Source organism: Anas platyrhynchos, chromosome 4 (assembly GCF_047663525.1).
Source record: "Anas platyrhynchos isolate ZD024472 breed Pekin duck chromosome 4, IASCAAS_PekinDuck_T2T, whole genome shotgun sequence".
Lineage (NCBI taxonomy): Eukaryota > Metazoa > Chordata > Aves > Anseriformes > Anatidae > Anas > Anas platyrhynchos.
In genome coordinates this window covers 61,633,663-61,648,350 of record NC_092590.1, presented here as the reverse complement: position 1 = coordinate 61,648,350, position 14,688 = coordinate 61,633,663, and positions in this window count along the sequence as shown.

Sequence of the window (14,688 nt, the reverse complement as noted above, 5' to 3'; positions counted from 1 at the left end):
CAAGCCAATATTTTAACTTTCCCAGTTTCTTAAGCCAAAAGTTTTGATCTATTTCTTTGTTACCCAAATTAACAGAACCAAAGAACACAAAATAACCTAGATAGATCCCAGTTCTCCATATTTCATTTATTTATTTTTTTTCTTTCAATGCCCTGGTTAGATCAGGAGGTTCTCATGTATAAGAATAAGTGACCTTGGGAGTTAAATCACACTATTGCCACTATTGTTTATGTATGTATTAGAGTAAGAAGTCTGAGCTTTTTGTGGACATATTTATGTTTTCTTGTACAGAAGTATACAATAATATTTCCTGTTCAAGAAATTGGTATTTTAGTTGGAGATGCAATACTCTAGTACTGTGGAAGTATACCTAAGAGGTAGGTATTTCACCCATACCACATAATGTTAACAGAGTTTATAATATGTGGTACATACGTAATAGTCCTAAGCAATGCCAGTAGCACAGTTTATTAGGAACTCTCTCAGGTAATAATATCTTCTCCAAAAAATTTTCCAAAATTCACATTAGTCATGATTACATGTGAAATATACAAAATCCAATTAAAAAAAAAAAAAAAAAAAAAAGTAAATTTCTCTATGAACTAAGGCAAAAGACCTTAACATTATGTGACCATGTGACCTTACAATTATGTGACCATTTACATAAAAACAGAGAAGTTCTCACCACAGAGAAGTTATCTCCAGGAAAGGTCAAAGCAGTGCTTGACCCTGTTCTGCTCTATTACAACTCATGTAGATCCTGTGTGCTCTCACTGTCTGGCAAGGACCAATACACCACAACATGGATAAGGCAGTGTGAGTACTTTTAAAAACTTCAGAGTGACACTTTCATCTTTTTTGTGTTTCAAAGTGAACTTCATAAAGAACTGCAGAGATTTATTGCTTATTTGCTCAATGAGTGATCCCTTGTGCACCTCCAAATACAGACGTTAAAAAAAAAGGAGGGGGGGGGGGGCACTATAAAGGTTTCAAAGTCAGACCTTCCAAAATTAGGAATTGTCACAGTTAAGGCTGTAACTTTAACTCAACCCTCTTGGGTGTATACATTATGATAGAAGTTTTAATTACTTCCCAATATCTGTTTTTCCACAGGACTACTGCTTTGCAGTATGGAAGCACAGTACGCATCACTGCTGGTTGCCCATAAAATATAAGATTATGAAAAACATTGTTAAACAGGCTAAACATTATTTCTGAAACATCTCAGTGAAAAGTAGACTGGTGTATATAAATTCTTTGCATTTGTATGTACTGTACATTATTGTGAAAATTTCTCTCCTCATGAGATTAATAGTGTCAATTAGGCTGTCAAGGATGAGCGAGCCTGTCATGTGGGCTTTGACAGAATGCTTGGGTTGATCAGCTTCATGCAGATATCGTAGCTTAATATTTACATTTGAGTAACTAACATTTACAAACGCTGTTTGAAATTTTTCTGCTTACAGAACTGCATTCATGAACATGGTGTCTTACAAAAAACATCATAGCATACTGAGCATCACTTAAATATGTTAGTTTACATAGGTTTCAGCCATAACTATCAAATCAAGATGAAAACACCATTTTGCATTACTATATGAACAAGCTTAAAAAAAAGCCATCAGTGACTGTTGAAGACAAAGCCGGGTTTCTTCTTTCCTGTATGTAGTTTCTAGGTCTACTCAAGCATGAATGATATTTAGTGTGTACACTGCTGGAGAAGGGAAAATCTTCCACCCTGGAGGAAACATGGCAGAGAGTGTCCTCTTGGCTAGACCACACATCAGGCTCTGAAGTTGGTCAAACTATTGTGAGCAAATGAAGGGGCCATAAACACACCTCTTGGACACCACATCCTTTTGCTAATTCCTCTTTGTTTGTCTTTTCTCCATGAATCCTCTGTTTGATCTGCAGTCTCCCAGCTTGGGAAGAGGACAGAAAATGCTCTTCACCCTTTCTGAAGCCTTAATGGAAAGAGGAGAGGTTGTGAAGAGGTATGTTACTGACAGAGGCTACCAATGTGGCTCCTGCTTTTCTCTGCAATTCAAATGCAGATCTCACACAGAGACCAGCAGGACCTTGAGCCCGTTTTTTTTGTTTTGTTTTGTTTTGTTTTCAATTCATAAAAGAGATCTTAAATTTTTAAAAGGATAGTACAATGTGTCAAAGGCAGATTTCCTTCAGAATGTCATATATCGCTCTCAGCAGGGCTTTTAGTTTTCAATGATTTCTGTTATATATGCCATCTGCTTTCAGTTGTGGCCTGAGCAAATCTCCTCTTGGATGCTATTTCAGGGCTGTATATCTTAGATATTGCAAGGTCAGAATTCCAGGCAAGTTACTATCACTCTGCCAAAAGATAAACACCTTCTCAATTTTTATTTGGTTTGTATCCAAACTAACCACTTATTGACTTCAAGTCAGGACCCTGGAATTTGGCCCAAAATAATAATTCTAATAAAATGAATGAAAATCAAGTATGAAAATGCACTCACAAATATAACCATGAATGCGCACAGTGTTTTAAAACACTGAATAAAATATATCTTATCCCAGGAGTACATCTTCCATTGCAGCTAACACACAGACTGGGTTTTCAGTTTTGTAGCACGACTTTTATCCATTCTCTTTCTGCTTGGGTCAGGTGTGTTCTCCAATGAGACTGCAGGGAAGTTGGCTGATCACCTTACTAGCTAGTCCTTACAAACTCAGTGTGTCCTTCTTCTCTACCTGTCCATAGCACAAATGAGGATAGCCATTGGGCTAATCTAAATCAAAGAGGTAATAGTCATAGTCCCCCACACTGTGACACTGAAGGACATGTCACGGGCTCACTAAGTGAGGCAAGGAGAAGGCTAGTGGCTCCTATGTTGGCTTTTCACCACATCACATCTTGCTGTGTCAGGGATACTAGATCACTGTTATGGGAATTAGTAACTGTGGAGGAAAAGATGGGAAAGATTGTTCAGAGAAGAGTATTTTAAAAGACAGATTTGAAGAAACACCAAGAGATCAAATGAATAAAACATGACAGAAGTAATCAGAGAGGTAAAGGAGACAAAGGGAGCATTAAAGTGAAAATATTAAGCAAATGATAGGGAGGAAAAATACATGGAAAGTAAAGATTGAGATGGTGAATAAGGTGAGATTTTCAGGGTCTTTGGATGTTCAGGTAAATAGCTTGACTTCATTAGATATATTTGTGTTGCAGTCATGCCAGGAGGAAAGACAGTGATCAAGTCAAACTCACTATTTTTCACACAATACGTCTTTCTACTTCTCAGCTATCGAGTCACTAGAGAGATGGTAGAGAGAGAAAGACTCACATTAAGTAGAGATTGACTGGGTCAACTCCATTAGAATATGAAAGAACAAGATCAATGCTGTGATACCGGTAGAGAGAGCACATATAGAAAGTGGAAAGGTCTGAGAAGGGGCCTCACAATCTCAACATCCCTTACTGCTCGCTTTGCAAAACAGTAACCAGGACAAAGCTCCAGTGAACTGGAGTCCATAACTATGAATAAGAAATAAGGGAATAGCATTCATTCTCTCTTCTCTTACTCGTTATTGTGACAGAAGTCAACCAGAAAGGACTAATTGTAAAGAACCACAGCTGCATGAAGACCACCCATACCTTCTCAAGTCTTGCAATTTGTGCAACCTGATATAGGTAAAAGAAACCTACGAGAGGAAGGTATGCAAAGATACTACAATAAGAAATCTCTTTGTTCAAGTTCCAAGGTGAAGAGTTGCCTACAATTCATAAATTAGCTCAGCCTATTTTTACAGATCAAGGAATTTTTCCAGGGAAAACAAACAAACAAATAAATAAATAAATAAGAAGTCACTGGATTATAGTTATTACAAAGCCAGAGGGAAAAACTGCACAGTAAGCCACTATATTTATATCTACAGAACTATAGAGAGCAAACAAAATAAAATAAAAATAAAATACCCCTAAGCAGTCTAAATTGCATTGCAAATAAAACTTTATATTAAGAGTTACATTTGCATACCAGGAAAATTAGATGTTAAACTTATAGTAACCACAGACCAAACCATTAAGAGTAAAATGTGGTCTATGGAAATCTTGATGGCAGGATGACTGAGAAAATACTTAGTAAGGACTTCAAGATTTGACCTAATAGTAGGATTTGCATGTCCAGTTTTAAAAATGAAACCCCATGAAAGTAATTTTCTCTTGATACATGCACATACTTCAGTCTAACAGTTAAGGGAGAAACGTGAACACATTAAGGATAGAATATACCAAGTATCCCAAAAGGACCTAACTGAGTTTAATTTAGATTAATAGGATACTATATAAATACTTCTTGCTTGTTAAGCACTTTTTATTAAGATATAACTACTGTCTAACACTTTTCCATCATTCACACTGTAAAAATGTAGAATGAATAACAATTTCAAAAGCAATGAAATTCCATTTTCAGAGAAAACTAAAGCACTCAAAGCTGGGTTTGTTTTTAAGAGTGTAAAAATGGCATTCATCTCTTAATTTTAGCTCTTCAAAGGACAGCTTAATCTTGTCATTTAATCTGGTCCAAACTAGCTGTCTCAGTTTTCTCAGCAGTCAGTGAAAAGCAATAAATGTCTCCAACAAACAGCTCATCCATCGTAAAAGAGGAGTATAGAGTAGGTGGGATGTGTCAGTCTCTGAAGATGTTTATTTCTCTTAATTAACAATGAAGTCATGTAGATGACAACTGTACACCAGACTCCTAACCTTTACACAGCTGAAATGAAGTCAGGTTATCCTCAGGTCATAGTGTAGTTTTCAAAATCTGGAAAATACCAATTATTTCAAGACTATAGGTACATTTAGCCATTCAGCATCATCAGGTGGGACACTGGCTCTCTTAACACCATCTTGTTGTCTTAGATAATGCGATCTCTGCTGTTTATAAGAATTATAAAAATAAATAAAAAAGGACAGGTACATGTTTGGGAAAGGAAACTAGGTCCAAACTCTTCATTGTTTTATGTTTAAAAGAAAGGTTAGCACAGTTATTTTCACCAATTATATGGGACTGTTTCTCTACAGAGAAGTTACACTTCTGCTCCTTTACCCTCAGTTTTCAGAAGGACTTATTTCTTCCCTATGAAAACAGTGAGTTACAAATAGTGAGACCAGATTTTGAAGTGCATATTCCATTTATATATGAAAAATTTGAAAACATGATGTATGTGAAAATATTAAGAACTGGACTCAGGTGATGAAATATAGAAAAACAAACAGAACTGTTTAAGTACAGAGAGAAGTGTAAAGGAAAGATGACTGTTACTGGCAGAGAGAGAAATAATTGCCTGTGCATAGAGCACTTCCTCAACTGTTATATCTGAATGTTTTTGAGAAATTAAAAGGAATACTTCACAGCATTATTCTGAGGTGAAGAACTAAGATTTGTATGGAGAAATCCGAGGTTCAGAGGGATTAAAAAATTCAGTCAGGAAAGCATTCATTAGTGTGCTAGATTTCACTGTCAGTGGGAGCTATGAGCTTAACACATACTTGGAACTTTGCTCAATCCAGACCATAATTCTCTTTTCGATTCTTCAAAGTAGTTAGCAACTAAGATGGATATAAATTGCTATTTAATTGTGTACATTTTATAGCATTTCCATAGGACCTGATTTATTATGTATATAACCCTATTGATTGTATCTTTATTTAACTCCCTTAGAATGGTACTGAGAATGAATTTGCAACCAGCTTATTCTTACATTTAAAATCCTCACTAGAGTAAAATATTTTTATGCTTGTGAAATATGAGATAAATACATAAAAATACACTTTCTTATAGACCTACGGTGGCTTGTTGTCACTTAGAACAGAAACAATAACAGAAGACAGACATCCATCACGATATTTCTGACAGAAGAAGTCAGGAAAACTTCATGAGCATCCTTTTCCAAATTTTCTTCTCCCAAGACATAATATAGAAACTGCCAATATATCTTTCAGATTTTAGAAGGTTCCTATGCAGCTGGGATAGCAACCTGTTTTTGCAACATTGTCAAAATAGATTATGTTTATTTTTTTTTCTATTTTTACTTGTCTAAAAGCAAAGTATCCATTCATATTTATAACGGTAGAGGAGCAATGCAACAGACACTTAGTCATGCTTCAGGCTTTGTGGTATCCACCTATTACTCGTTTCTAGTCTTTGCTTTGACTTACATTTTTCAAGCAATGAAAATTCTCAAGACAAAAGAGGATGTTCCTAAATAGTAGGCTAACAGTAAACATTCCATTAAAAAAAAAAAAAAAAAATCAAAATATGGAAACACAGGGTCAAAGTCTGGTTGCAAAAAAAGGATGTAGTTTCCATGAAACAACTCATTCACCCAATGTAATCAACATGAATAGAGTGAAAACTTGTAAGTCTTGTACAGCTTGAAATACCATGGCTTTTCTTTTTACATATGTCCACCTATGTTTAGGCATTACCCCATTGCTTACTGTTAAGAGCTGTTTTTATCAGCTGAATTTTAGTGACCTCCTTCTAGTAGTACAAATGTCAGTGATTATAGTAAACAGAAGATGATGAAAGCTCTCTGAATCTTTTACAATCTTCAACATCAAAATATTGTAATCACTATTTTTCCTAAGGCTCACTCTTCTACTCAATACATTAAGGGTGTGTGCTTTAATCTTACCATTTTCAGTTTGTAACGGAGTTCAGCAAACCACAGTATCCTCAATTCAACACCACCCACCGTTTCTATCCATTTTGTACTGTCAGAAGCACATCAAGCAGCCTCTGAGTGTAATCACATCAAAATCGATTTTCATGGCTGAGAGAAAAATAATGGAAATTTCTCTAATGTAGAAAATGTATGTGTTCCTTTTGGTTAACCAAAATAGACTATATATCAGGACTGTCAAAATTAAGTTTTCTTGATTCAGTGCTCATTCTCAGACTTGTATACAAATTACAAGACCTAACCACAGAATGTCTTCAACACAATTTTCTGTTGGACTGTCTCAATGTGGTTCCAAAAAATCAACAGTCTACTCAAATGATAGACTACGGATCACTCCCCAGATCAGATCCACAACTGAATTACTCCAGGGTTTATAAACAGAATCCTTGAACCTAAACTGAAATGGGCAGCTAGGAATTTTTACTTGCATGGATCCTTGTGACATTACTGACTCCTATCTCCTCTATAAAGCCTACTGCAGTATAGAGGCCACACATGAAATCATGTGTCAGCTCTCTGTATGTATTGCCTCTCAAGAAACATGACATTCCATGCAATATTGTACAAGGAAAATTCAACAAAACTTTCCAGAAGATTCTTTTTTTAACAAAGTTATCCTGTAGAGGAAAAAGATCACAAATGCAGTAATTGTCTTTCATTATTTGACCACATTTTTTTTGAATTGTATTCAGATGTTACTTTGCTATTTGCAATATGCTGCTCATCTATGACTATTCCAATGAGTTGTGTCTGTTCTGGTGTCTGTTCCAAGGTTAAACTTGCTTACTTTTTTTGACAGGCTTGAAATGTTGAAGTGAATGTACATGGGTTCAGTTGTAGGAATTCTGGTAAGAGCCAGAAAGAGACAAAAGGCTCAAATAATTGTTGTTATTTCCAGGGGTTATCTTAGAATTAGGTGCCAGAGAAGAGACTAGCAGATGTAATAGCTAGGCACATATAACTGTATGAAGTTCAACAAGGCCAAGTGCCAGGTCCTGCACCTGGGGCACAACAACCCCAAGCAGAACTACAGGCTGGGAGGTGAGTGGTTGGAAAGCTGCCTGGCAGAGAAGGACCTGGGAGTATTGGTGGATAGTCGGCTGAATATGAGCCAGCAGTGTGCTCAGGTGGCCAAGAAGGCCAACAGCATCCTGGCTTGTACAAGAAGCAGTGTGGCTAGCAGGGCTAGGGAAGTGATTGTCCCCCTGTACTCAGCTCTGGTGAGGCCGCACCTCGAGTACTGTGTTCAGTTTTGGGCCCCTCACTACAAGAAGGACACAGAGGTGCTCAAGCAAGTCCAGAGAAGGGCAATGAATCTGGTGAGAGGTCTGGAGAACAAGTCCTGTGAGGAGTGGCTGAGGGAGCTGGGTTTGTTCAGCCTGGAGAAAAGGAGGCTCAAGGGCAACCTTATTGCTCCCTACAGGTACCTTAAAGGAGGCTGTAGCAAGGTGGGGGTTGGTCTGTTCTTCCACATGCATGGTGACAGGACAAGGGGGAATGGGCTAAAGTTGCACCAGGGGAGTTTTACATGTAGGTTGGATGTTAGAAAGAACTTCTTTACCGAAGGGTTGTTTGGCATTGGAACGGGCTGCCCAGGGAAGTGGTTGAGTCACCATCCCTGGGGGTCTTTAAAAGATGTTTAGATGTAGAGCTTAGGGATACGGTTTAGTGGAGGACTTGTTAATGTTAGGTCAGAGGTTGGACTCAATGATCTTGAGGTCTCTTCCAACCTAGAAATTCTGTGATTCTGTGATTCTGTATTTGGGATGCAGCAAAGACATTTTCTGTGGGAATACATAGGAATCTTCTGAAGGTAATTACAGATGGCCATAAATATTTATAAAACTTTGAAAATGAATATGGTAGTGACCTACATTTTTAAAATGGGATTAACTCACTAATCTTGAAATATGCTTTTTCTGGTGCATATGGAAAAACAGGAGTGGCAGGTTTTGATATAGAAGGGCTTTTGTTGTTGCTCTGCTAAGGAAACATAGTCTAAATTAAACTATGTTGTCATGGGTGAAAAGTTGGTTTAGAAAACCACAAGATCATCAACTCCAACCATCACCTAACACTACCAAGTCCACCACTAAACCATGTCCTAAAACATGTCGCTAAACACTACATCCATGTTTCTTAAGTCTGTCCAGGGTATCAGGAAAGCAGGTGTCAGATGAGGTTTTGTAGCAGTTGTTCTGGATGTTGCAATTCAGAATGTGGAACAGAGAATATGATCATTAAATTCGCAGCTGAGACAAAGAGAGAGACTACAAACACTTAAGGACAGAATTAGAAATCAAGATAGTCTCCACAAATTGAAGAAATAGTCTGAAAAATATATGGTGCTATTTAATAAGTGTGAAGTATTAATGACAAGTAGGAATGAGAAGCTTCATAGTGTAGGAATTAGCAGTTTATTGGTTCAGGAACAATTCAAGAGGGCATGGGGAGCTACAAGCTGAACACAAGCAGCAATATCAAACTGATATGAAAAGGGTTAATATGAAGTTAGGGCGCATAAACAGAAGTTTCACAGCAAGATATGGAAATGTTCTTCCTGTCTACTTAGTTCTGATCAGGTTTAATTAAAATTACATGTCCAGATTTGGGTACTGTGCTTCACCAAGAAGCTCAGTTGGAAGGTCAGTCTCCACCTGGAGACACTCCCACAGGAGAGTGACCAGAATGAACGGAGCACTAGAAGAAACAATCTACCAGGAAAAAAAAAAAAAAAAAAAAAAAAAAAAAATAGACTGTTATTTAGCTTAAGAAAAACTGTCAGGAGACCCTACAAGGCTGTTGCACAATGAAATGGAACAATAAATCCTCCATGACAGCTCACAGGTTAAGAAGAGATGATCTTAAATTATAACACAGAAGATTCAAGTTACAATTTAGGAATGGTTTTCTGAATATAAAGCAGTGATCACTGAGGAGATGATTGTCTTTCCACTGCCAGGGATCTTTAAGAACAGCCTGAGCAAGAATGACATGAATTTAGTAGATCTCAACTGTAACTAAAGAGGTGGACCAGATGAAGCTCTTTCCAGCTCTATTTTTATGTGAAATGATGACTGTGCACTTAAGCGTCTGTGCACAGACACTTGGACAGGTCTAACCAATTAACTTGGTCATGATGATGTGCAGCATGTCTTAGTGACAGAAGCACCTGATAAAAACATCAGACAGTGTTGTCAGCTCCTGCAGTTTTTACATTGGCTTGGTTCCTGAACTTGTATGATGACAGCCTTCCATCTCATGGAGAGGGAAAAATTCCTAATCTAGCCTTTGTGAAGAACTTAAAAACCTGACTCCAAATGGCTTAAAACATCCAATGACAAAGAAAAAGGGACTATGTTTCTACACCATTAAATTCTCATGGTCGGGGAGGGAGGGGTAGGAGGGTGGGCTGACTCATGGTTTTTCAATGGAGTTAGCAATAATGGTAATGGACTAATTTGAATAGACAAATTTAGAAATTGATATTCCTGAACTTCCTATTACAGAGAAGGCAATGCTGCCTGAACAGCAGGTCTATTTCAGGAAATTAAAACCTCCTCGTATCCTTTCAGATGACTTGATCGTTTCTACATTTCAGTCAATGTTACACAGGGGACGTTGCACAATGCTTAACATGGTGGCAGAAAATTCACCTAGCAGAGAATTGTGAAGGCACAGTGTATCTGCTGAAAGACTCTCCAGCTGGGAGCAGACATAATGGGGGCACAAGGAATTCATTCTTGGGCAAACTCTGTTGGGAAGCTGTTGCCTCAAATTAACAGTACTTCTCCCACAGGGAGATCTAGGTAGAAACTGCACACAGAAGAGCAGCTATCCACTGCACCAAACAGACCTAGACACCTGCATTTTCAAAATACACACAAGTTAAAATATATCATAGTCGTCACTGAGAGATTTGTTTGTGAGATTCGTTTGATGGAGTATCTGGCTACAGAATGAAAGAGAACACAGGATGTTGCTTCTAAAAAAATAATCTTTAAAATCCTTTTCTCCTGAATAGTGCTGTTATTTATGAACTTTTTTTTTTTTTTTTTTTTTTTTTAATAAGGACATATGTATGTCCTTACTGATTGTTCCTGTTCCTCCTTTCCTGGAAACAGCTGTTTTCTGTGATCTCTTCCCTCCTCCTCACAGAGAGGTGAGAAAACCAGTGCTACGATAGATCGCTTTCACAGGATGGCAAGGAAAGTAAAATTATGGAAAAGACCTTTCTGATTAGGTATTTTCTCTCTTCCTGCACTTCCCTCATTAAGACCTAGAATAAATATCACACATTTCACAAAGCTCTGATCATATTAAAGTTATGGAAGGCATGTTTTAAAGTGCTATTTAGGCTCAGTTGAGCTTGGTCAGCCTTTCCCAATATCAAAGCCCTCCTATGGGATCACCTTATCTCTTTATGAAGCTGATACCACAGAAACAAGGCAGAGAGTACTGCCAGCTTCTACATTGTGACACTTGGTTCTTTCTTTACCTTTATCTCTGCATTTAAAAGATCTATCTGTATTATATGTCTTCTCCAGGCATTGCCAATCAATGTGTCCATTGGCTTTTTCTTTGCTCATTTTGTTATGAGTAGTGTAATTCTCCCTAAGAAGGCAGCATTTTTCACATTGTGCAGCTTTTTCTGCAACACTCTTTCTGAATCCCCACCAAATTTTTATCATCCTTCTGAAAATCCACACTTCTCAGAAGACTCCACCTGAGACACACATTCCATTTTGCTACTCTTTCTACAAACAATATCAATAGGGCCAGAAGCCACTGAAACACTCTTGTCAAGCAAGAGCTTTCCTGCAGCTTCCATGGCAGATGCTTGTTTCTTGAACTTTTTAGTTCACCAAAGAAGAGCAATAGGATTTTTGGAGCATTCAAGAATACATGTACAAAGAAAGGGAAGGAGAGGTGTTCTGCAAAAAAAGTTGTGCACACCCACACCATCTTTCAGCTTACTATCTTCTTAGAAACAGCTGTGATCTGAACCCCTGACAAAGTAGGTATAACAGTGGGAGATTTGGCTCCATGTCTGCAGGGGGAGAAATTCTTCCCAGAAATCCTTGGAGCACAATATTGAACTCCCTGAGCTGGGTTTAGCCCAATGAATGCAAAAAAGCCCTTAAGTTACATCGAAAAAGGAGGATCCTCCTTGCAAATGTTAAGCACAGTTATAATGATCTGTACATAAGGAGCAGAGACCACAGAGAAAAATCTATTATTGTTGCTGAAAAAATAAAAAAAAAAACAACGTAGCAACTCATGAGAGTTTTACTTTTATTATTCATGTTGCTATTAGGAGTTGCATTATTACTAGATCCTGGCTAGCACAGATGGCTGCTGTGCTTTGAGGTCTGCTTTAGTCATGTTTTTAGCTACTTTTTTTCTGCAGATTTTATAGAGTCTGGGTTGATTTTAGCTTCCTTCATTTGCTTGATAATTGTTTTGTTTTTTGTTTCAGTTTTTACTTAATTAGCAGGAATATGTTCATGTTTATAGTGTGCTTTATTCACTCTTTTTGAACTTGTGGTAACCAGAATCAGCAATGCAATTATACCTTCTGTTGTTTGTGTGGGACTGGCTCAGGCCAGATGCTTTGGTGGTGGCAGTAGCTTTCCTAGAAGGCTGGTATCAGTTTGTTGGCAGTGCTGGACTGGTATTTCTCACCTTTTGATAACTTTCCCCTTTGCAAAGCATCTTTCTCAGCATCTCTTCTGTTTACTGATAGAGCAAGGGGGAACCTTTTGTGCGAATAGTTCTTTCCTTGAATTGCTCATTTGAACTACTGCGCAGACACTATTGAGGCTTTTTGCTTCCTGGGCTCCTCCTCAGATATACATACACTCATCTCAGCCATCATTGCCACTGCTACTACTTTTTGCTTGCTTAACAGGTTATCCACATGCAGTATCTTCTGTTTCCTTGCGCCTTCAATTTATTGCCTTAGTAATAAAGATAAACAGCAGGAGTAAGTTACTTGCACTGCTGTACCTGGTCAGCTCTTGTCACAGGTGTGACTGAGCAGAAAATACTGATAAATTTTTATGGTCTGTTAGGCAGAAATTCAGGCTCAGTCATAAATGGGTGTGCCTACGCTGCTGTTTACCTTGGCTCCATTGTCACAGCACCTTTAGAAGAGATCAGGGTGTAAATTTCAGCAGACCCTGCTTTCCTTTTAAGCACATGAAGCACATGAGCCAGGAGGGGAAGTGTGTTAATAGCCACTTATTCCTCCTTGTCTGCAGAACCAGTACTTGGCCCTTGACAACAGACAGTTATACTTGCTAGATCTGAAATACATTGTTCAGGCCCCTCCGTGCAAGGGTCCATACACTTACATGTCATACCTTGGTCTTCAGTAACTTCCCACAGTCCAATTCTTTGACCACTAAAAGTGTAGCCAACTGGTTAGGATTCACAGAAAGCTTGGTGTCCTGCCCATGGTTGCACCACCTCTTCTCTCTCTTCCTCTAAGTATCACCACCCATTTGCAGTGGTAAAGAAAAATTGTGAAATATAGTTATTGGGAACAAGTTTCATTTTACTTTTATATTTTATTTTATTTTATTATTTTATTTTATTTTATTTTATTTTATTTTATTTTTTGAATGAGTGCTTTTTAGGCATCTCTTAAAAAAAAAAAAAAAAAAAGAAGTTTTGAAAACCTGTGGGTCTCAGGTCTTCCACTGCAGGAGGCAAGTAATTAATTACCATTGTCTCAATGTCATGGAATAGTTTTCAGTGTTATGACCAAAGGGAATATATCCCGAAGAGGATGCACTAACTTACAGTAATTGGCTCCTAATCTTCTGCTATAGGATTTGGGTAACTGCCTTTAAAGTCTATGGAAGTTGTTTGCATGCTGTGACAGGGGACCAGATCCCCTAGCTTTTATCTGCTCTTCACATTAGCCTGAGTGAAAGTCTATGAGACAAAACTATAACCCCAGCTCCAGATGCCCCGTAATTTGGATCTGGCTGAGAATTTAGGAGCTCAGGCCCATCTCTAATTACAACAGACAAATTATTGGATAATTTCTTCTGCTTTATCTTTGCAATTCACTGGAGCAGTTAATTTCTCCAAAAGCAGGCACATCCTTTCTCATTAGAAATTCTTTTTTGGCCTTTTAATATGAGCTCTTTGTTATTAAACACACAGATGCATTCACACACACACACTCACACACATCCAAAAAGTTTTGCTGATAAGGGATTATATAACTGGTACCTAAGATAAAGTGAGATGTTTAACAGAAACTTGGCTTTAGCCACTAGATAATTTGCCACTTCATGGAAGCAGTCTCAGCTGACTTCTTCTCTTTAATTTGTCATAACTACAGCCAAAATTTGAAGAGTAGAAGAACAAGAAACACATTAGTTTTTATGCTTCCATAGTGCAGAGCCAGTGGGCAGCAAGGAAGGACTGAAAGAGGAAAGGGGTGGTGGCAACTGATTTGAATATCCACTTTGTGGGGTTAAAGAACACAAATTTCTGGATTACATTTTTGTAATTTATGTTTCTTTCCTGCCAATCTGCCAATGATGGAAGTGAGGCATTCAGCAGTTGCAACTTAGATATTTATTTTACCTTTTCTTCCCTTTTTGGATCTCTTTTCATCCAGTACAGGTCCACCCCTATTCACTATTTGTGATTTCAGCCATTCATGCAGGGTAGTACAAACAGAGGCTGGAGACAGAGATTACAATTTGTACAGATGAAACAGAAACTGGAGCAGGATGTCTGCGATACCTGGAAATGTCAGGCTGTAGATCTAAAGTCACTCAGCGGCACTTCTGGATACAAAGCTCTGGATTCTTTTTTCTTTTCTACATTGCTCTGCTCTGGTTCCTTCTATCCATACAAAAACCTGGAGTCATATTTCCACATCAACATAATCCTAGAAAAATAAACTTATCATTCTGCTTTGTTTTTATATTGAAT